Below are 22600 nucleotides of genomic sequence, written 5' to 3' on the forward strand. Positions count from 1 at the left end.
TACGATCTCTTCTGGCAGAGGTGGGTCTGAATTAGGACATCAAACATCTATTTCAAGAGTCAAGGCGAGATGATGTCAGTTGTTGATCCTGTCGGACCCACCGGACAATCGCTTTTATTGTTGCCCGTAATGATGGCACATGCTGAAAATAACCTTTGTTGAAGGGGAAGGGTGGTGTGGCAGAATGAAAGAAAGGAAACGCTGATGTTGGGTAGTTGATGAATTTAGATGTGTCTGTTTCATGAGGCACACGACGCCATCGTGTGCGAGGGGGAGGGGCTTCGTTAAAAAAGAAGGCAAGTTGAACAGGATAACCCCAGACATGTGTCAATATATTTAAGATTAGCGATTATTCCGGACCGTAGGGCGCACCGGATTATAAGGCGCCTTAAAGGGGTCATATTATTTTATTTTTTTTCTAAATTGAATACACTTCCCTTTGGTCTACATAACATGTTCTGGTGGTTCTTTGGTCAAAATGTTGCATAGATGATGTTTTACAGACCGTCTTCAAGTCGCTATCTGACACTCGCTTCAGGATGTGGGCGCTCTTTTTTACGTGGCTCACCTTCGACAGCGTCTTTTCTCCGTCATCTTTGTTCTAGCCGTGTAGCGTGCAAGGATGGGAGTGGAAGAAGTGTCAAAAGATGGAGCTAACTGTTTGAATGACATTCAGACTTTGCTTCAATCAATAACAGAGCAACATCTCAACGTCCGTGGCTCACTTGTGCAACAACAAGGCTGAAAATGTGTCCCGTAAAAAAACGTCTGACCCGAACTCTCTAATAACTAAAGTTCCTTGGGTGAATAATGTCAACTCACTACACCGGTATGTTTTAGAGCTTTCATGGCGAGTTTACTGACAGATTGTCAGGTTCAAACACCAAACTATCTATTACACAAGACAAGAAGAAGGAATTAGGAAAAGACAGAGTTCAATTTTGCTCATGAGGAGAAACATATGGGGCTGTACACTCAGTTACAGTTCCATGGCACTCAGCGTCAAGGGTTGGAATTGGGGGCGCTGTTGCCCACTGCTCCCCTCAACTCCCAGGGGTTGATCAAGGGGATGGGTCAAATGCAGAGGACAAATTTCACCCCACCTAGTGTGTGTGTGACAATCATTGGTACTTAACATTTTTAATTTCAACCCTACGCTCTGAGGTACAGTCCTACGTTCTCTATTTTTTCGGGAGTTCCCTAGTTCACATCACTGAGGCTGCTTCTGAAGGTAGAGGTAATGCAAGCAGCCCCAGTAGACACAATCCATGATTAGTCAGAATGGAAACATGCTGACACTCGTGATTTCGCCCTGTCTCTGTTTTGTCTGCATTGAGGTACTCGATGCCCGTCCTTGGCTGTCAGCAGGCAGGGTCTGGAAACAAACTGCTAATGCGAGACAACTCGCAATGGAAAATTTCAAGTTGTGTGCCTTTGCACAAATAGAAAAGTACAACTTCAGCACAATTGATAATAACTATAGCAACGGCCTTTAAGCATAAGAGTTGTGTGATATATATTATACATCATTATTGTAACACAGATATAAGTAAGAACTTTACACTACTTTATATTAGAGATGGCACTAGCGGAGGATGAATGTCACATAACAAGACAGCTGCATAATCACTCGCCATACAGCAATAGATGTCTATTACCTGACAACTTGTACATGGTCATTGTTATATATTGTATATATGATATAAACATATAATATATCAGTATATAATAATAATAATAATAACGTAGATTTATATTGCGCTTTTCTAAACACTCAAAGCGCTCACAGAGAAGTGTATATCCTATACTGTACATATATTATGGAAATATTACGTAGATATGTCATATTTTATATTGCTTTTAGTCTGTTAAACCTGCATTGTCCGTTCCATCTTTTCCATCCTTTATAACTGAGCTACTGCTTGGAACAATTTCCCTTGTGGATCATTAAAGTTTGTCTAAGTCTAAGAAGATACCCCAAAAAAAGAAGCTTATCGACTATGGTGTCGCCACAGACATCAAAGGCGGATCCACGCACATTTTTATGACTCATGCAGATCCTAAATACAGATCAGCAGGTACCAGAAGATAAGAAAAGTTGCTTTTGCATAATATTGCGAAACAAAACAGCAGATAGTGTCTTACTTTATACACACACCATAATAACACTCGTATGTAGAAGCACACGACAATCCATCAAGCGGTGCGACTTCACAGCTTACCAAAGTCATACTAAAACATTTTGATGGATTTTTGAGCGCCTGTGTAATGTTCTATATTTTCAATGGAACATATAAAATAGTGTTGTTTACTTGAGTCATATTGCAGTCTACACATTCAGTATCTCTTATGTGTGACTGCCATCACCATGTACCAAATGAAATAGCTTTGAGGTCGGTAGGCATAACCAAAATTATTCCGTACATTAGGTGCATCAGGTTATATTGTGCATTCCATAATGTGGATTTTAGAGGCCTACTGAAATGAGATGTTCTTATTTAAACGGGGATAGCAGCTCCATTCTATGTGTCATACTTCATCATTTTGCGATATTGCCATATTTTTGCTGAATGGATTTAGTAGAGAACATCCACGATAAAGTCCGCAACTTTTGGTCGCTAATAAAAAAGCCTTGCCTGTACCGGAAGTAGCAGACGATGTGCGCGTGACATCACGGGTTGTGGAGCTCCTCACATTGTTTATAATGTGAGCCTCCAGCAGCAAGAGCGATTCGGAGCGAAAAAGCGACAATTTCCCGAGAGAGGATGAAAGATTTGTGGATGAGGAAAGTTAGAGTGAGGCACAAAAAAAGAAAAAGCGACGGCTCTGTCAGGCCAAATTTCTTCCGCCCTACAAAGACCTTCCCCCCGGAAGACATTTGGCGTGACAGACCCTCTAATGCCTGAAGGACCCAATGAGGGTGGAAGGACCTTAAAGCAGCCCACACAGCTGCCTGTTTTAAAAACATTATAATTGGCTGATTGTCATTGGTGAAAAATAACAGTAAGGAAAAAATATTAGCATTCCAGCATGCTAACCTTTCAAGCTATTTTTGCTTCGCTAATTTTGCAGCTGTAACCCTTAAGAGTCATATAACTTGGTATTATCATGCCCTCATTGGGGTCCTTCAGGCATTAAAGGGGCTGTCATGCCAAATGTCTTCCGGGGGGAAGGTTTTTGTAGGGGGGAAGAAATTTGGCGTGATAGGTCCGCGCGACGGCAGTGGTAGCATTTCAGATGTAATTAGACACATTTACTATAATAATTCTGGAAAATTCCTTATCTGCTTATTGTTTTAATAGTGTTTTGGTGAGATTCTAAAGTCACACCTGAAAGATGGATGGCTGCGGTGAACGCCAGTATCTCAGAGAGAAGCCAATGGAGAAGCCAAGATCACAAATGCCTTTTTGACAGCTACAGGTGGAGGTGCCATAATCCACTGAAGTCTCCGGTAAGAGCTGACTTAATAGCACAATTTCCCCATCCAAAAACTTGCTGGTTGACGTAGAGAAACGTGTTCGCTTGACCTCTCTGTGTTAAAGCTTCACAACAAAGAATCACCGGCTGTGTTTCGGTGCTAAAGGCAGCTGCAATACACCGCTTTCCACCAACAGCATTCTTCTTTGACGTCTCCATTATTAATTGAACAAATTGCAAAAGATTCAGCAACACAGATGTCCAAAATACTGTGTAATTATGCGATGACGTCTCGGCTACAACCCGAGACGTCGCGCACGCGTCATCATTCCGCGACGTTTTCAACAAGAAACTCCCCGGGAAATTTAAAATTGTAATTTAGTAAAGTAAAGCGGCCGTATTGTCATGTGTTGCAATGTTAATATTTCATCATTGATATATAAACTATCAGACTGCGTGGTGGCTAGTAGTGGCTTTCAGTAGGACTTTAAATGTGCCTTACAGTCCGAAAAATACAGTAATCTAGATAGATAGATTGCTTCAGGAGAATTCCTTCAGGGAAATAAAAATAAAAATCTATGCAACATGTAGACCGAAGAACCACCATCAGGGGCGGTTCTAGGCATGCTTTTATGAGGGGGCAGTCAGAAATGTGAAGGGGGCATCATGTGTACACATCATGCTCCAGCACTTTTTTTTCTGTGCTTACAGTAACGATGCTTTCTTCATTGAAATGGTGTCTTTAGCTACGTGTCCAACCCCAACCTGGAGTAGTGGATTGCACTTTGTCAGGCCTCTACCTGCAGACCTGTCCAACTTGGTGTCCCACCTGAAGACTAAGCTCCTGCTGGTATAGCTCTTACGCTCACTGAGGCACGCAAACCCCCTGACCACAATAAGGTGGCAATTCCTCAGGGGGGGAAACTGAAAAATAAAAATAAATGAATAAAATAAAATAAAACATCTTTCATCCAGATTTGATCAACCAACAACATAACATTTATCCTAACTGGATGGCCTAACTCTCAAATACATTTTGACCCAAAGTAGGACTTCACACACTACAGTCAATATTTACAAAACTGAAAGGTAGTCTGATGAATAATGATAAAAAAGAATCTCAAACTAATTTACAAAACAGAACGTGGGCACTCATCTGGGCACAACACTCATTGACTCCAATGTATGTGTGTTGCCCACTTGCTTGTAAATTGATGAAAACGGCTGTGTTTTTGTTTTTAGGTGTCTTGGTCATATCAAATGAAACTTATAATTAGTTTATTACAAAATGTAGATTGAAACATTAAAGGTTGACTCTGTAGAATTACAAGAAAAACCACAGAAAAATAATTCCAGCAGTCGATTGCCAGACCGTTGCTAAGCAAAACGGGCCGTTGCTAGGGACTCCGCTCTGAACAGAGGACAGCAGAGGAGGACTGCTAAGCAGGATATATACCTTATGTTTCATTTGTACCCTCATTAACAGCATCATAAATGACTTGTAGCTTGTTACAGGGACAGTGGAGGCTCTCTGCCTTCCAAACCACTGCTGCTCAGAGCCTCCGCTGTCACTGCTCTCGTCAAGTTGTAAAAAAAAAAAAAAAAAAAAAAAAAAGGAACTCCGTAGCACCGAAAGTCCGCGGCGATAAACGTGTTTATGACAGATAAGACTACACAAATACACCCATCCTAACAAGTATATGATAAATGTAGACAACTTTTCCTTTTCTTTTACTTTCATACTGCAACAGTGATTGGATGTTTACTGAGGGGTGTGTGTGTGCTGCGCAGCCTGTGGAATGTTGAATACATGCACAGCGGAGGGAGGGAGGAGAGGGAAGCAGACACTACTATATCGTGTGTGTCACTTTTTCGCCTGATTTTTCCGCTAGTGCAGATAATTTTGTCAACTTTTAATGTAGTAATTTTTTGAGTTTATTAAAATTTGCTTTCTCAAATTTTGATTTGAGGGGGCAAGACATTTATTTAAGGGGACTCTGCCCCCTCTTGCCCCTGCGTAGAGCCGGCCATGACCACCATTGTATGTTATGTAGACCACCAAGAAGTGTTTACTTGTAGAAACAAAATCAGAATATGACCACTTTAAGAACATGTTCAAACCAATAGTAATACATTGGAAATACATCTAGAACACAGTTCAACAGAAGCATGGGTTGTTTTTTTTTCGCACAACACACCTACCCCCCCACGGTATGTCACTGTTTCCTATTATAGACAAAAGTATTAGGACATCAGACAATTACGAGCACAGGAAGGGAAGATGTTCGAAAAAAGGAAGCCGTTCTTCCTTTTTGCAGCCGCAACTTCTGCGAACAAACATTCGACTATCGGTGGGAATTCTTCTGGAAGAACATTTGTGAGGTCAGAAGTCACTGACTGATGTTGGACCTGCTAGTTGGCTCGGTATCTCTTTCTTTCATTTCATCCCAAAGGTGTGTGACGGGGTCTTACAGGCATGCTTTTATAGGTCTTGTTTTTATGTGGTGGAGCACAGTCCTGCTGGAACAATAAAGTGCTCATTCCCAAACTATTCCAATAAAGTTGGGGTGTATAGAAATAAAAGATACACCCGATTAGATACTACAAGACGGACCTGGGGAAAATATGGCCACATGCGACCCGTTAAGATTTTCAATCCGGTCCGCTGGACTTTCTACATAATTTTTTTTAGACCTTTGACATGAAAACTGTCGCCGCCAATATGATGTGAAGTGCTGTTTTTGAATGGCCGTAAGTCTAGAACAGCTCTGGGCAAATTAAGGCCCGGTGAGTCTAGAACAGCTCTGGGCAAATTAAGGCCCGGTGAGTCTAGAACAGCTCTGGGCAAATTAAGGCCCGGGGGCCACATGTGGCCCGTTGAACTTTTCAGTCTAATCTGTAAAAACATTTTTGTTGTGTTTTGCTTGGTCTGAGAAGCAGAAGAGTAGCCATGTTCATTTGGTTTTCTTACTCAGTGTTTTATTGTTCGTAGTTAATATTGTAAATCCTGCTTTCTTTATTTTAATGTACCTTTTGTGGTGTCCCATTCAGTAAAAAACTAAAAATTCCATTCCCTTTTTTTGAGGTGGTGTGTCATAACGTTTTTAGACATTCTGACTTTTGGTATTCGTGGTCCTGAAAAAAAAAGGGACCCCGGCACATACTGAACAGCAGATCTTCACAGCTAAGTGTGTACATATAATTTATACACACACACACACACACACACACACACACTTTTATACACACACACACTTGGCCCCCCCAGACACATTTTGTTCTCTCACTTTGGCCCCCACAAGTCAAAATATTTGCCAATAAGAGGTGTCCAATGTTCCATCGCCACTTTCAATCAATTAAACGGTTTAGCTCAGTTGGTAGAGTGGCCGTGCCAGCAACTTGAGGGTTGCAGGTTCAATTCCCGCTTCTGCCAACCTAGTCATTGCCGTTGTGTCCTTGGGCAAGACACTTTACCCACCTGCTCCCAGTGCCACCCACACTGCTTTAAATGTAAAAATTAAATATTGGGTTTCACTATGTAAAGCGCTTTGAGTCACTAGAGAAAAAGCGCTATATAAATATAATTCACTTCACTAAACAATGTTTATTTATATAGCCCTAAATCACAAGTGTCTCAAAGGGCTGCACAAGCCACAACGACATCCTCGGTTCACATCCCACATCAGGGCAAGGAAAAACTCAACCCAATGGGACAATGAGAAACCTTGGAGAGGACCGCAAATGTGGGAGAAATAGTGAGAGTCCAGTCCATAGTGGATCCAACACATTGGTTCTTAACCTTATTGGAGGTACAGAACCCCAACAATTTCATATGCGCATTCACCATCTTTAGCGAAAAACCCAAAAAATAAAATTTTTTCAAATTCAAGACAAAGTTATGTTTTTTTTACTGGTGCACAAAATCAATCGTGCATGAACCTCACCTTGTTCTAAGAACAAAACCAACACAGTGCATGAACTCACAACAAATTACACAACTGCAAATCAGATGGAAAATAAGAGAGAACATTGTTTGGGGGTGTCCATAAAACGCCGATAGGGAGAAGTTTTTATTTCCGCCAAACCCCTGAGGCCGACTCACCGAACCCCAAGGGTTCGATCGAACCCAGGTTAAGAACCACTGATCTAACATAATAGTGAGAGTCCAGTCCATAGTGGATCTAACATAATAGTGAGAGTCCAGTCCATAGGGGATCTAACATAATAGTGAGAGAGTCCAGTCCATAGTGGATCTAACATAATAGTGAGAGTCCAGTCCATAGTGGATCTAACATAATAGTGTGAGTCCAGTCCATAGTGGACCTAACATAATAGCGAGAGTCCAGTCCATAGTGGATCTAACATAATAGTGAGAGTCCAGTCCATAGTGGATCTAACATAATAGTAAGAGTCCAGTCCATAGTGGATCTAACATAATAGTGTGAGAGTCCAGTCCATAGGGGATCTAACATAATAGTGAGAGAGTCCAGTCCATAGTGGATCTAACATAATAGTGAGAGTCCAGTCCATAGTGGATCTAACATAATAGTGTGAGAGTTCAGTCAATAGTGGATCTAACATAATAGTGTGAGAGTCCAGTCCATAGTGGATCTAACATAATAGTGAGAGTCCAGTCCATAGTGGATCCAACATAATAGTGTGAGAGTCCAGTCCATAGTGGATCTAACATAATAGTGAGAGTCCAGTCCATAGTGGATCTAACATGGTAGTGAGAGTCCAGTCCATAGTGGATCTAACATAATAGTGAGAGTCCAGTCCATAGTGGATCTAACATAATAGTGTGAGAGTCCAGTCCATAGTGGATCTAACATAATAGTGAGAGTCCAGTCCATAGTGGATCTAACATAATAGTGTGAGAGTTCAGTCCATAGTGGATCTAACATAATAGTGAGAGTCCAGTCCATAGTGGATCTAACATAATAGTGAGAGTCCAGTCCATAGTGGATCCAACATAATAGTGTGAGAGTCCAGTCCATAGTGGATCTAACATAATAGTGAGAGTCCAGTCCATAGTGGATCTAACATGGTAGTGAGAGTCCAGTCCATAGTGGATCTAACATAATAGTGTGAGAGTCCAGTCCATAGTGGATCTAACATAATAGTGTGAGAGTCCAGTCCATAGTGGATCTAACATAATAGTGAGAGTCCAGTCCATAGTGGATCTAACATAATAGTGAGAGAGTCCAGTCCATAGTGGATCTAACATAATAGTGAGAGTCCAGTCCATAGTGGATCTAACATGGTAGTGAGAGTCCAGTCCATAGTGGATCTAACATAATAGTGTGAGAGTCCAGTCCATAGTGGATCTAACATAATAGTGTGAGAGTCCAGTCCATAGTGGATCTAACATAATGTTGTGAGAGTCCAGTCCATAGTGGATCTAACATAATAGTGTGAGAGTCCAGTCCATAGTGGATCTAACATAATAGTGTGAGAGTCCAGTCCATAGTGGATCTAACATAATGTTGTGAGAGTCCAGTCCATAGTGGATCTAACATAATAGTGTGAGAGTCCAGTCCATAGTGGATCTAACATAATATTGTGACAGTCTAGTCCAGGGGTCGGGAACCTTTTTGGCTGAGAGAGCCATGAAAGCCAAATATTTTAAAACGTATATCCGTAAGATCTACACCTGACACCCAGTGTAATGATACCAAGTACAATAGCGTATCCAGTCGATACTACTTGGATAACTCCTGTATCAAATGACTATTGATTCTGTCTATTACGGTGCTTTAGAAATGAATAAATGCATATTCTTTTTGAATCCACGTCTGAATGGTTTGCCCTGCCTCTTTCCCCAAGTCAGTGGGAATAGATCACGGCTGAAAAAATGAATGAACGTTGGGTCATGGCAACGTCGAAACAACACAAATGAATGCTTCGTAACATCCTTTGAGTCAAACACAGTAAGTAGATTGGCGTGTCAGACCTGAGCCGTCGTGTTTAGAAGCATTAGCAGCAAACCACATGAGCTCCACACAAGTCATATACCTAGAAACACAGAAGGTTGACGCCGAGGGGCCTCTGAGCTTCCACGCCCACGTGTTCGCTCATCCAGACTGCTCTGACGGAGCCAGCTGGCGAAAACAGCACTTCCTCCTCTCGCTCCGAGCTGTGCTCTTAACATCTGCGGAAACTGGCCAAGGCCGAAGCAGTTCGTTACCCACACAACAAGAGACCCACGGTCTTCAGATCGGGAGGTTTTACTGACTCAGTCGAGGCCGGGGGGGTACGGTGGACACTGTGAGAGGAGGTCGAAGAGCACAATCGTTGTTATCAAACATTTAACACTTGTTCCTCTGACGTCATATCTGAGCATTTCTGCCTCCTGTCAAAGTAGTATGTCTTTAATAAAATACCTCACAGCAAAATATCGACACGATCCTGCCCCGGGTTCTCTACGGCGGTGGTTCTCAACCTTTTTTCAGTGATGTACCCCCTGTGAACATTTTTTTTAATTCAAGTACCCCCTAATCAGAGCAAAGCATTTTTGCTTGAAAAAAAGAGATAAAGAAGTAAAATACAGCACTATGTCATCAGTTTCTGATTTATTAAATTGTATAACAAAATATTGCTCATTTGTAGTGGTCTTTTTTCAACTATTTGGAAAAAAATATATAAAAATAACCAAAAACTTCATCCATCCATCCATCTTCTTCCGCTTATCCGAGGTCGGGTCGCGGGGGCAACAGCCTAAGCAGGGAAATCCAGACTTCCCTTTCCCCAGCCACTTCGTCTAGCTCTTCCCGGGGGATCCCGAGGCGTTCCCAGCATGTTAGCATCGATTAGCTTGCAGTGACCAAATATGTCTGATCAGCCCTCCACACAAGTCAATAACATCAACAAAACTCACCTTTGTGCATTCATCAAAACGTAAAAGTTTGGTGGACAAACTGAGACATAAAAAGAAGTGACATAAAACACGTCTTAGAAAGTCAGAGAAAGTCATGCATGTAAACAAACTACGGTGAGTTCAAGGACCACCAAAATTAGCAGGACAAAACGGCACTAGCCAAATACTCGAATCAGTGAAGCATGTTTAATATAAACAGTGAGCTTTATAGCAATTAGGGAGGTTTGTGTCATGTTTGTTCTCCTACAGCAGAGGTTCGGCAACCTTTACCACTCAAAGAGCCGTTTTGACCCGTTTCACAAAGTAAAGAAAACAATGGGAGCCACGTCACTCTTTTGAAATTTATAATGAAATAATACTGCATACAGAGTTATTTTTATGCTTTGTGCTATGTATAAACCAGGGGTCTTAGACAAGCCCGCAAGTTTTATATGAATGCCGCTTGCCAACCTTCCTAATTTTCCCTGGAGACTCACAAATTTTAGAATAATTATTCTCTCGAATGTACGCTGGTGTTCAACCAGTGAACGATAATAAGGGCGTACAATGACGTCACAACTGCTGGCGCCCTCTACAGCTTGTGCAAATAGCTTGCCAGCCCAAAGAATTGTTTGACGAGGCTTGTAAGAGACAGCAAGGCATCCTTATTCAACAGCCATACAGGTCACACTGAGGGTGGCCGTTTAAACAACTTTAGCACCGTTACTAATATGCGCCGCATTGTGAACCTGCACCAAACAAGAATGACAAACACATTTCAGGAGAACATCCGCACTATAACACAAGTTAAACACGACGGAACAAATACCCAGAATCCCATGTATCCCTGATTATTCCGGGCTACATTATACACCAAGCTACTATAAATGGCGGTCATTAGAGATTCTCTTATCAGGAAGAGATTCTGAAATGAAAACGATGAAGAGGCAGCGGCTGGATGGTATCCTTGGGAAAATTTGCAGCTCGCGCTCCGCTCTCTGGATCTTAGCTTGGGACAAATACCACACGGAGCTGAGAGGAAGCCCGCTGGAGTGTGCAGGGCCACAAGCACACAAGAATGTAACTCTTCAAATGGAAAATGTTCACAGCTGTTAGTTAGCCTCTCTTTACTTTGCTTCCATGAGTGTGTGTGTGTGTGTGTGTGTGTGTGTCTGTGTGTGTGTGTGTGTGTGTGTGTGTGTGTGTGTGTGTGTGTGTGTGTGTGTGTGTGTGTGTCTGTTAGTCGCAGTCGCAAGCTGAGCTCCACTCCATGTGCGCTTCTCGAAACCACTGTTTTTTAGCTTCTACCCAGAGTTTATTTCAGGGTACCGTGCCTTTCTTTCAAGTACGTATCTTGTGTTGCTGTGACTTCAACAAACGGGACGACGACCAAAGTGCGTTTATATTGCAGAAATATGCCCACGTGTTGGTCAAGAGACAACACTTCTTGCAATGTTTGGAATCAATGCAGGGAAAGTCAGTGTCTGATCAAGACACAAAATGGAAGCCAGACTTTGATTCAGTGTTTCCTTTTCACTGCACTACTATAAGGCGCACATAAAGGCCTACATTTTCTTATTTAAACGGGGATAGGATTGGTCTTTATTGTTATTGCACAAGTACAACAAAACGTTGTTTTCAGCACAAATATGTTCAAGATTAGACAAACAAACAGTGTTCAGGGTTACAGAACAAGAACGCTGAGGTGCCCCGTAAAAGATGGGAAAAGGTCAACGCTAGGGAAGGATGAGGGGGCCCAGTCTGGAGTGGGAAAAACCTCCATAGCAAAGCACATATACATATTACAACATACATCTCGAGATATCTAGCAACAGAGGAAAGGTGCGTCGAGGGCGTTGGGTTGGGGGGATGGGGTGTGTATGTGTGGCGTATATTTTTGTGGATGTGTGTGTGTAAGCCCGTAGTGTGTCTCTGTTCTGCAACAAGAAAGTTAAGACAAGACAAAACAAAGAAGCAAGCAGGAGAGATAAGGGAGAGGAAAGGGGAGCGTCCACCCTCGATGAGTGCCGGAGAGAATGAACCATAGCAGGTCCATTCTTTTCGTCATACTTGATCATTTTGCGATATTGCCATATTTTTGCTGAAAGGATTTAGTAGAGAACATCCACGATAAAGTTCGCAACTTTTGGTCGCTAATAAAAAAGCCTTGCCTTTACCGGAAGAAGCAGACGATGTGCGCGTGACATCACGGGTTGTGGAGCTCCTCACATCTGAACATTGTTTATAATCATGGCCACCAGCAGCTAGAGCTATTCGGACCGAGAAAGCGACAATTTCCCCATTAATTTGAGCGAGGATGAAAGATTTGTGGATGAGGAAAGTGAGAGTGAAGGACTAAAAAAACTAAAAAGACGAGGGCAGTGGGAGTGATTCAGATGTTATTAGACACATTTACTAGGATAATTCCGGAAAATCCCCTATCTGCCTATTGTGTTGCTAGTGTTTTATCGAGATTAAATAGTACCTGAAAGTCGGAGGGGTGTGGCCACAGATGTGTTGACGCCAGACTCTCTGAGGGAAGCCACATAGCTGCAGCAAGACGGAAGCTCCGCTGATGTCTCCGGTAAGAGGCGACTTATTACCACAATTTTTCTCACCGAAAACTGCCGGTTGACATGTTCGCTTAAACGCTCTGATCCATAGTAAAGCTTCATCTTCAGGACTTTTCAACAAGGAAACACAGCTGTGTTTTTGTGGCCAAAGGCTAAAAGCTTCCCACCTCCATCTTTCTTCTTTGACGTCTCCATTATTAATTGAAAAAATTGCAAAAGTTTCAGCAACACAGACGTCCAGAATACTGTGTAATTATGCGATTAAAGCAGACTACTTATAGCTTGGATCGGGCAGGAGAATAATGTCCGCTACAACCCGAGACACGGTCATCATACCGCGACGTTTTCAACAGGATACTTCGGCGGGAAATTTAAAATTGCAATTTAGTAAAGTAAAGCGGCCGTATTGTCATGTGTTGCAATGTTAATATTTCATCATTGATATATAAACTATCAGACTGCGTGGTCGCTAGTAGTGGCTTTCAGTAGGACTTAAAAAATCCTTTTCTCAAAACCCGCCTTACAACTGCCTAATGTACGGAATAATTTTGGTTGTGCTTACCGACCTCGAAGCTATTTAATTTGGTACATGGTGAAATAAGTGTGACCGGTAGATGGCAGTCACACATAAGAGATATGTGTAGACTGCAATACGAATCAAGTAACCAACACAAATTGTATATGTTCCATTGACAATATAGAACATTACACTCGGCGCTCAAAAATCTATCAAAATGTTTTACTACGACTTTGGTAAGCTATGAAGCTGCACCGCCTGATGGATTGTACTGTGCTTCAACATACCAGTGTTATTATGGTGTGTGTGTATAAGGTAAGACGTATTACCTACTGAGATGGTCGTGAGTTCAAACCCCGGCTGAGTCATACCAAAGACTATAAAAATGGGAGCCATTGCCTCCCTGCTTGGCACTCAGCATTAAGGGTTGGAATTGGGGGTTAAATCACCATACAATTATTCCCAGGCGCGGCACCGCTGCTGCTCACTGCTCCCCTCACCTCCCAGGGGGTGATCAAGGGTGATGGGTCAAATGCAGAGAAAAATTTCACCACACCTAGTGTGTGTGTGACAATCATTGCTACTTTAACTTTAACTTTTAACTTTATTATCTGGCGTTTTTTTTTTTTTTGCAATATTATGCAAAATCAACTATTCTTAGCTTTTTGTACCTGCTGATCTGTATTTGGGATCTGCATAAGTCCTGAAAATGTGCTCACGTCTGCAGTCGATAAACGTATTCTTTTTCTATATCTTCTTGTTATGGGATATTCATCCTCCGCTGTTGCCATTTCTTATATAAAGTAGTGTAAAGTTCTTACTTGCCGTGAAAGCGTTAAAACATACCGGTGTAGTGAGTTTTCATTATTCACCCAAGGAATTTTAGTTATCAGAGAGTCCCGGTCAGATGTTTTTTTACGGAACACATTTCCTGTTCTTGTTGTTGTTGTTGTTTCCGGATGAGGAGATGCTGCTCCGTTATTGATTGAAGTAAAGTCTGAATGTCATTAAAACAGTTAGCTCCATCGTTTGACACTTCTTCCACTCCCGTCCTTGCACGCTACACCGCTACAACAAAGATGACGGCGAAAAGACGCTGTCGAAGGTGAGCCACGTAAATAAGACCGCCCACAAAAAGGTGCATCCTGAAGCGACTGTCAGAAAGTGGCTCGAAGATAATCTGTTATCTATAATCCATGCAACATTTACACCAAACAACCACCATTACATGTTATGTAGACCACAAGGAAGTGTTTTACATTTCGAAAAAAAAAATATTACTCCTTTGATTTGCCCTATAATACTGTGCGCCTTATGTATGGAAAAATATTTTTTTAGAAACAGACCGTTTATCGACAGTGTGCCTTGTGGTGAGAACCAATAAAGAACCGAACTATTTAGCAGATTCGAAAGTAGAATCCGAACCGGGAAAATCTCACCAATTCCCATCCTTACATACGCTTCAGTCCATCAGTTACCTTTTGTGTAATTTAGCCAAGACTTCAAAGAGTTGTGATTGATGTTGTCAATGAGATGTTTCACATATATCAACAACGTCTTATGTACAACTGATTTCTCTGCTCTTCTAGACCAGGCAGATACAGAACAAGGGAGGGAGAGAGAGAGAATTGTGGGGAACACCACCCACCGAGCCACCCACAAACTTATCCAGACGCTTATACCAGGATTTTCTTTTTTTCTTCTAAAACCACTTCCCTGCCTTCCCTTTGCTCCTTGTGACGACACTGGGCTGGAATTCAACCTTGCTCTGAGATAGACACACTGAGAGAAAGACTAGCAGTGCTGCTCAGATGTGTCTGCGTTTAGTAAGTACATTTTATTTATAAAGAGATTTTCACAGATAAAATCACAAAGCGCCGTACGAAACATTGGTCAAGTACAACAACAATTTAATTTAAAACAAGGCAACATCATAAAAATGATACAAAGTGGATTAAAAATAATAGTTAAAAGGTGCATTAACTAAAAGCTTTACTGAAAAGACAAGTTTTCAAATGTTTCTTAAAAGTTTCAACACAGTTAAGATCACAGAGGGACTGGTGGAAGTTGTTCCAGAGTCTGGGAGCCTTAGCCTGCAATGCCAGGTCTCTACGGGATTTAAAACCAGTGTTAAGGATCTTTAGAAGACCCTGGCCTGAAGACCAGAGGCTGTGCCCTGAAGAGTGGGGGACTAGCAAGTCAGTGATGTACTGAGGCCCCCACCATGCAACGCACGGAATGTCAGGACTAAAATCGGGACTGGAAGCCAATGAAGACTGGATAAAACGTGGTTGATACGGGCTGTCCCGGGTACACCCTTCTAAAGTCTGGCAGCCGCATTTTGTACAGTCTGAAGTCTTTTTAGTAGGGGTGTGACGGTACACAAAAATTTTGGTTCGGTACGTACCTCGGTTCAAAGGTCTCAGTTCGGTTCATTTTCGGTACAGTAAGAAAACAACAAAATATAATTTTTTTGTTATTTATCTACCAAATTTGCAAAAATCTTCCACCAAAAATATTTTTCTTAGTGGAATATTTGATGTGAAGTAATCGGAACCTTTGATAGGTCAATAATTCATAATAAAATTGATTTTGATTCAGTATTATGTTTTGAGCAATGACAGTTCGAAAGAAAAAAAAAACAGCGGTGTTTTATTAGTCAAAATTGCAACTTTTTCGAAATTAAATTTAGCCTTTAAGTTTTTTTTATTTCACTTTTGTTAAGGTTTTTGTTTATTTTAATAGTATTTTTAGAATGTGTCGTGGGCTTTTAAAACATTAGCTGTGGGCCGCAAATGGCCTCCAGGGCACACTTTTGACACCTCTGCTCTAGATGATGAAAAATAAAAATGTGATAAATCTATGGGTAAAAAGCAAAGCCTGGTGGCACATGCGCGTTCATCATAACTATCTCGCTCTCTCTGTCTCTGCCCCTCCCTCACCAATGCTGTTTTTATTTTGTTTTTAACCCCTTTTTAACCATGAACGTACATTGAAAATACACGAAACCCTAATTTAAAATGCCGTACATTTGAGGCATTTACGAAACTCCACCCGGACAGCCCCGTGAAAGAGGACATATACGGTGAAAAGAGGAGGTATGGTCAGTCTAGCGTAGCCCGGTCGCTGCTAGCATGCCGTGTGTTTTGCCTCGGTGTGCATTGTTTACACAACGTGCGGTACGCTACTTAATATATCCGTGTGGAAACTCGTTCGGTACACCTCTGAACCGAACCGAAACCCCCGTACCGAAACGGTTGAATACAAATACACGTACCGTTACACCCCAACGTTTTAGCGTTGACTTATTAAAGAGAGTAAAAGAGAATTGCAATAGTCAATGCTGTCATGATGCGCTCCTTGGATCATGGAATATTCTGGTTTTGGTTCTGTTTTTTATCTCGTTTTGTTTTTTGACTCCCTTAGTTCCTGGTGGCACTTCCTGTTTTTTTCCATTTCCATAGTTACCCATTTGTGTCACCTGCCTTGTTTTTCACACGCACCTGATTTTTGATTATCTCTTCTATTTGGGCCCACCTTTGTTTGCCATTCCTTTTCCGACTCTTATTTGCTTCCTTGCAACAGGTGACATCGCTCTTCCCGCATTGTGGTAATTCCTTTTGTGTACTTTAGCTGCCACGCTATTCTGTTATTTGTCCCTAGCTCATGCTAGCGATTTGTGTTGGTTTTGTTTGTAGCGCCTTCGTGCAAATGTTTTTGTTCCTAGTTTGGTTTTGTAGTTATAAATAAAGCATCATTCCTACCTTTACGCTGTGTTCCATCTCCGCTGCACCCACGAGAGAACGCAAACACGCACCACGATGCCAGCTAAGCGTTACAAATGCGAAACCAAATGAACGTGTGAATGATCATTTCGAGATCCAATATTGACCATAAATTTCTCAGTTTGGAAACATTTCGGTGGTGATAAAAACAGTTTTTGGTCAGTTGACGACAAAGAACCTCCATAGACACGGACTGATCCAACACAACCCCAAGGTTTCTGAGGCTGCTTTCAACAGATGCACCCAGAGCACCGAGGGAGTTCTTGATCAGGAGGATCTTTTTATCAGGAGCAATTACCGGAGTACCAGAGAGTAGCCACCAAACTGCTCCAGTCGTTTTCCACAGCCCACGTTCTCTTTTTCTTTATTTCCCGATGTGGTTCACAGAAAGTGGCTCCCATGGACAAACTCATCTGCTGAGATGGTCCAAGACTTTCTCTGATGGTTCATACAGGTTTTGATGCAGTGGTTCTTAAGCTTGTTGAAGGTACCGAACCCCACCAGTTTCAGCATTCACAGAACCCTTCTTCAGTGAAAAAAGAAAAAAAAATTCAAGACAAATTATATGTTTTTGGTAACACTTTAGTATGGGGAACATATTTTAAGTAATAAAGACTTAATTTAGAGTTATTTGGACACTAGGGGAACATATTCTAAGTAATAAAGACTTATTTTAGAGTTATTTGCACAATAGGGGAACATATTCTAAGTAAAAATACTTAATTTGGAGTTATTTGGACACTAGGGGAACATACTCTAAGTAAATATTACTTAATTTGGAGTTATTTGGACACTGGGGGAACATATTCTAAGTTAAAAAGGCTCAATTTAGAGTTATTTGGACACTAGGGGAACATATTCCAAGTAACAAAGACTTAATTTAGAGTTATTTGCACACTAGGGGAACATATTTTAAGTAACAAAGACTTAATTTAAAGTTATTTGGTTAGGGTTAGGGTTGGAGGGTTAGGGTTATAATAAGGCCATGCCGAATAAGGCATTAATAAGTACTTAATAATGACTAGTTAAGAGCCAATATATTACTCATTTGCATGTTAATAAGCAACTAATTAATGGTGAATATGCTCCCCATACTTAAGTATGACCATGTTTTTTTTCCTGGTGCACAAAATGAAGCGTGCATGAACATCACCTTGTTCAAAGAACACAGAGCATGAACTCACAACAAATGACACACCTGCAAACCGGCCAGCTGTTGCCGTACCTGTAATAAGCCGAAAGGGAGAAGTTTGTATTCACACAATGAGTCGGGTGGGTTTTGACCTCCGCCGAACCCCTAAGGCCGACTCACGGAACCCCTAGTGTTCGATGGAACCCAGGTCAAGAACCACTGGTCCAGAATGTTTGAGCCTACGGAGTTCCTGGGCTCAAACATTGTTGGAGTGCGGATCACGCTGCATGTGTCCATGCGGATTCGGTAGCAGTGTGAGAGACATGGGGGCCAAGCTGCTGGGTCTTGTGGAGCAGTGTGAGAGACATGGGGGCCACACTGCTGGGTCTTGTGGAGCAGTGTGAGAGACATGGGGGCCACGCTGCTGGGTCTTGTGGAGGCCTGCAAAGGGACTTGCCCCCCCCCCACTCCCTGCCTTCTCCCTAAAGCCCAGTGGCTGTAGATTGATGGGGGAGGTGTTGCCTCTGCTCAGTCATCCATCACACATTTATTTGTGTTTTAGAGGAAGGGTAAAAAAAAAAAAAAGACTTCCAAAAATATCAGAGTTGGGGGGCTGCAGCGTGGAGGGTTGAAGAGTTGAGTAAGGGGTGGCCTCTTGCCTGCACCACTCCCCCCCCCCCCCTCCTCTACACAAGCAAACGCTGGAAAAGAAGTCTTACCCTGGTGACCCCCCCCCCCTGCCATTCTTAGGGCCCGGCGCTGATAACAAAGGCAGATAATGCCAAAGGGGGGGGGGCAGATTTAGTGAAGATTAGCCAGCAGGTTTGGGATATCCTCTGAGGTTCCTGTCAAGTGTGAGCGTGCATGTTTGATATAGCTGGCTGCTAAATGCCAATAGCACATTGCAGCAGGGGATGGTTGGTGGTCTTTGTGGCCCCTCCTGGCTGAGCATGGTTTATTGTGTGACAGGACACTGAGGCCAACAACGATTGTGTTGCCGGCAGAGGAAACGGTCCCTGTGGTGTCGGTCCTCAAAACCTCCCATGGGAGCTTTTATTTGGTAAATGGGTAGAAGACAACTCGGCACATAAACTAAGACGAGACTGGAAGACTCTAAGCTCGACTGATGTATGAGCAGTTTTACTCATTAGCAGTGACCATGTCAATCAATCAATCAATGGTTACTTATATAGACAAGTCCGAGTCCTTGGTTCTCGCCCGGAAAAGGGTGGAATGCCATCTCCGGGTTGGGGAGGAGACCCTGCCCCAAGTGGAGGAGTTCAAGTACCTCGGGGTCTTGTTCACGAGTGGTAGAGTGGATGGTGAGATCGACAGGCGGATCGGTGCGGCGTCTTCAGTAATGCGGACGCTGTATCGATCCGTTGTGGTGAAGAAGGAGCTGAGCCGGAAGGCAAAGCTCTCAATTTACCGGTCGATCTACGTTCCCATCCTCACCTATGGTCATGAGCTTTGGGTCATGACCGAAAGGATAAGATCACGGGTACAAGCGGCCCAAATGAGTTTCTCCCTTAGAGATAGGGTGAGAAGCTCTGTCATCCGGGAGGAACTCAAAGTAAAGTTTAATTTACACGATGGTCAGTTTTTGTCGTGGTTGTCTGTGATTGTAGAGTTTGAGCAGAAAATCCCGTATTGCTGTTTTGTTCTTGGGCGTGCCAGTCGTTCAAATGGAGGGATAGGAAATAACTCTCATAAAAGTGTCTCATAAAGGTAATTAAGTCACTCTTGGCATTGTCTCCATGAGCTTCAAGAGGTAGTCACCTGAAATGGTTTTCGCTTCCCAGGTGTGCTTGAAGCTCATGCAGAGAATGCCAAGAGTGTGCAAAGGGTGGCTATTTTGAAGAAACTAGAATATAAAACGTGTTTTTAGTTATTTCACCTTTTTTTGTTAAGTACATAACTCCACATGTGTTCATTCATAGTTTTGATGCCTTCAGGGAAAATCTACAATGTAAATAGTCATGAAAATAAAGACAATGCATTGAATGAAGACAAGGTGTGTTCAAACTTTTGGTCTTTACTGTACATAAATTGGGGATCTACTGAATTTTCCACTCAAATGACCACCTGTGGGTCCATTGAACTCACTAAATTGACAACTTATCAACATCTTTGGACAAAACATCCATTATAATCTCATCCTGCTTTACAAAGCGGATTTGGTGAAATGTTTAGCAATGTAAACATTTCTTCGGTTCCTACACCAGTGACAAGATGTTAATGGTCAAACCCGGGGTTGCGTTGCATGTGAACCTCATAACCTCAGACATAAACATATGGTTCAGGGTACAAATGGCTGTTTTGAAATATGGACGGCGCATCAAACCGTCTGTGTTGTCCATTGGTTTGGGTTTTGCTGTAAAGTGCCGGTAGGAAAACTGGAGCCCTCCGAAGGTTTGTTGCATGGAGAAGAAACTGTTGTGTATTTATTGCCGTTGTCGAGCCTGGAGGTGGCTTGCGTAATGTTTGTCAAACAAATACAAAGCATATCATAAATAAACATTTTGGAAAGTGTTGTCTTCGGTAAATGTAAGCCTTTTTCTGTAGAACTTTGTTGAACTAAATAGTGAGCCTCATATTCACAAGTTGTTTGGTTTACTGACCAGAACTCATTTATCTTTGTCTTCATTCAAAGCAAAGTGAGGAAAATCCAAATGTTTGTTTTCATAAAGATATATATATATATATATATATATATATATATATATATATATTTGTGTTTGTGTATATATGTGTGTGTATATATGTATTTGTGTATGTATATATATGTGTGTATGTATATATACATGTATATGTATGTATATGTGTGTATGTATGTATATATATATATATATCCATCCATTTTCTAACGCTCATTTCCTTTTGGGGTCTCGGGGGGCGCCTATCTCAGCTACATCCGGGCGTATATATATATATATATATATATATATATATATATATATATGTATATATATATATATCCATCCATTTTTGACTGCTTGTCCATATATATATATATATATATATATATATATATATACAATGAAAATATGTGCTAGACAGGGGTCGTGCTCGGCTTATCCTTGAAGCTATGGGAGAAAGTTAGTTTCCTCTGAGAAGCTTTTCCAACTGCATCCATCCCGGTGGAACTCCCAGAGATCCCATTTGAATCACAAACGTCTTTCGTTTCTCAATCGCTCACAGGTTCTGGTCCGTTTAGGAATTTTGCGACCCATTAAAGCTTTGTGACAATGACTTTCACCCCTGGGACCGCCACAGGGGTCTGCCCCCCTACTGACCTCTCTATAGCTGCCCACTCCGTATCTCCAACGGTTTTCCGCCAGAGATCTCATTGGCTCAACCGTGTGCCCCAAAAAAAAAAAAAAAACCCTTCGAGGTCAACGTCTCTTTTCTCTCGGTCCGTCTTGTCCTACTTTCTGGGCTCCAGTCGGCGCTTATCAAAGACAAGCCCGTTCTGTCATGTGACCAAATCTTCTTGACAGCCATTTAGCATGCTCATCAGAGATAAGTTATGAATATTCAAGATGATGCTTGGGGTCAGCCAGCGGAAGAAAAGAAGGGATGAGAGTGACAGAAGAAGAGAGTGTCAAAGATAAGGACATAAAGCAAGTGGGAGGAACATCCAACAGACACTCCAGGATGTATTCTTCTTATTTATTATCGCTGAACAATATACCGACAATTCACACTTTTTCGCATGAATCTTTAGTTATTGATGCCAAAGACCAAACTTAAGAGATGCTGCTAGGTTTTTAGCATTTTTACATTGGTAAACAAGTACTTTAAAGGCCTACTGAAATGAGATGTTCTTATTTAAACGGGGATAGCAGCTCCATTCTATGTGTCATACTTCATCATTTCGCCATACTGCCATATTTTTGCTGAAAGGATTTAGTAGAGAACATCCACGATAAAATTCGCAACTTTTGGTCGCAAATAAAAAAGCCTTGCTTGTACCGGAAGTAGCAGACGATGTGGGCGTGATGTCACGGGTTGTGGAGCTCCTCACATCTGAACATTGTTTATAATCATGACCACCAGCAGCGAGAGCGATTCGGACCGAGAAAGCGACAATTTCCCCATTTATTTGAGCAAGGATGAAAGATTCGTGAATGAGGAAAGTGAGAGTGAAGGACTAGAAAAAAGAAAAAAAAAGGCGATTGCAGTGAGAGTGATTCAGATGTTTTTAGACACATTTACTAGGATAATTCGGGGAAATCCCTTATCTGCCTATTGTGTTACTAGTGTTTTAGTGAGTTAAATAGTACCTGATATTCAGAGGGGTGTGGCCACGGGTGTGTT

The 22600-nt window shown here is 41.9% G+C and overlaps 1 protein-coding gene across 13 annotated transcripts in view; it reads left to right on the forward strand.

Annotated features, from left to right (window-relative positions):
- Nucleotides 1–22600, forward strand: part of LOC133563715 (uncharacterized) — a 390671-nt gene that overhangs the window by 144519 nt on the left and 223552 nt on the right. For 8 of the 13 annotated variants that reach the window (XR_009809088.1, XR_009809089.1, XR_009809090.1 and 5 more), the window contains exon 2: nucleotides 3303–3451. The exons of the other annotated variants lie outside the window; for them this stretch is intronic. The gene's annotated coding sequence lies outside the window, so the exon portion shown is untranslated. The remainder of the gene's footprint in view (nucleotides 1–3302; nucleotides 3452–22600) is intronic. 13 annotated transcript variants of the gene reach the window in all.

This window comes from Nerophis ophidion, linkage group LG12 (assembly GCF_033978795.1).
Source record: "Nerophis ophidion isolate RoL-2023_Sa linkage group LG12, RoL_Noph_v1.0, whole genome shotgun sequence".
In the NCBI taxonomy this organism is placed as follows: Eukaryota; Metazoa; Chordata; class Actinopteri; order Syngnathiformes; family Syngnathidae; genus Nerophis; species Nerophis ophidion.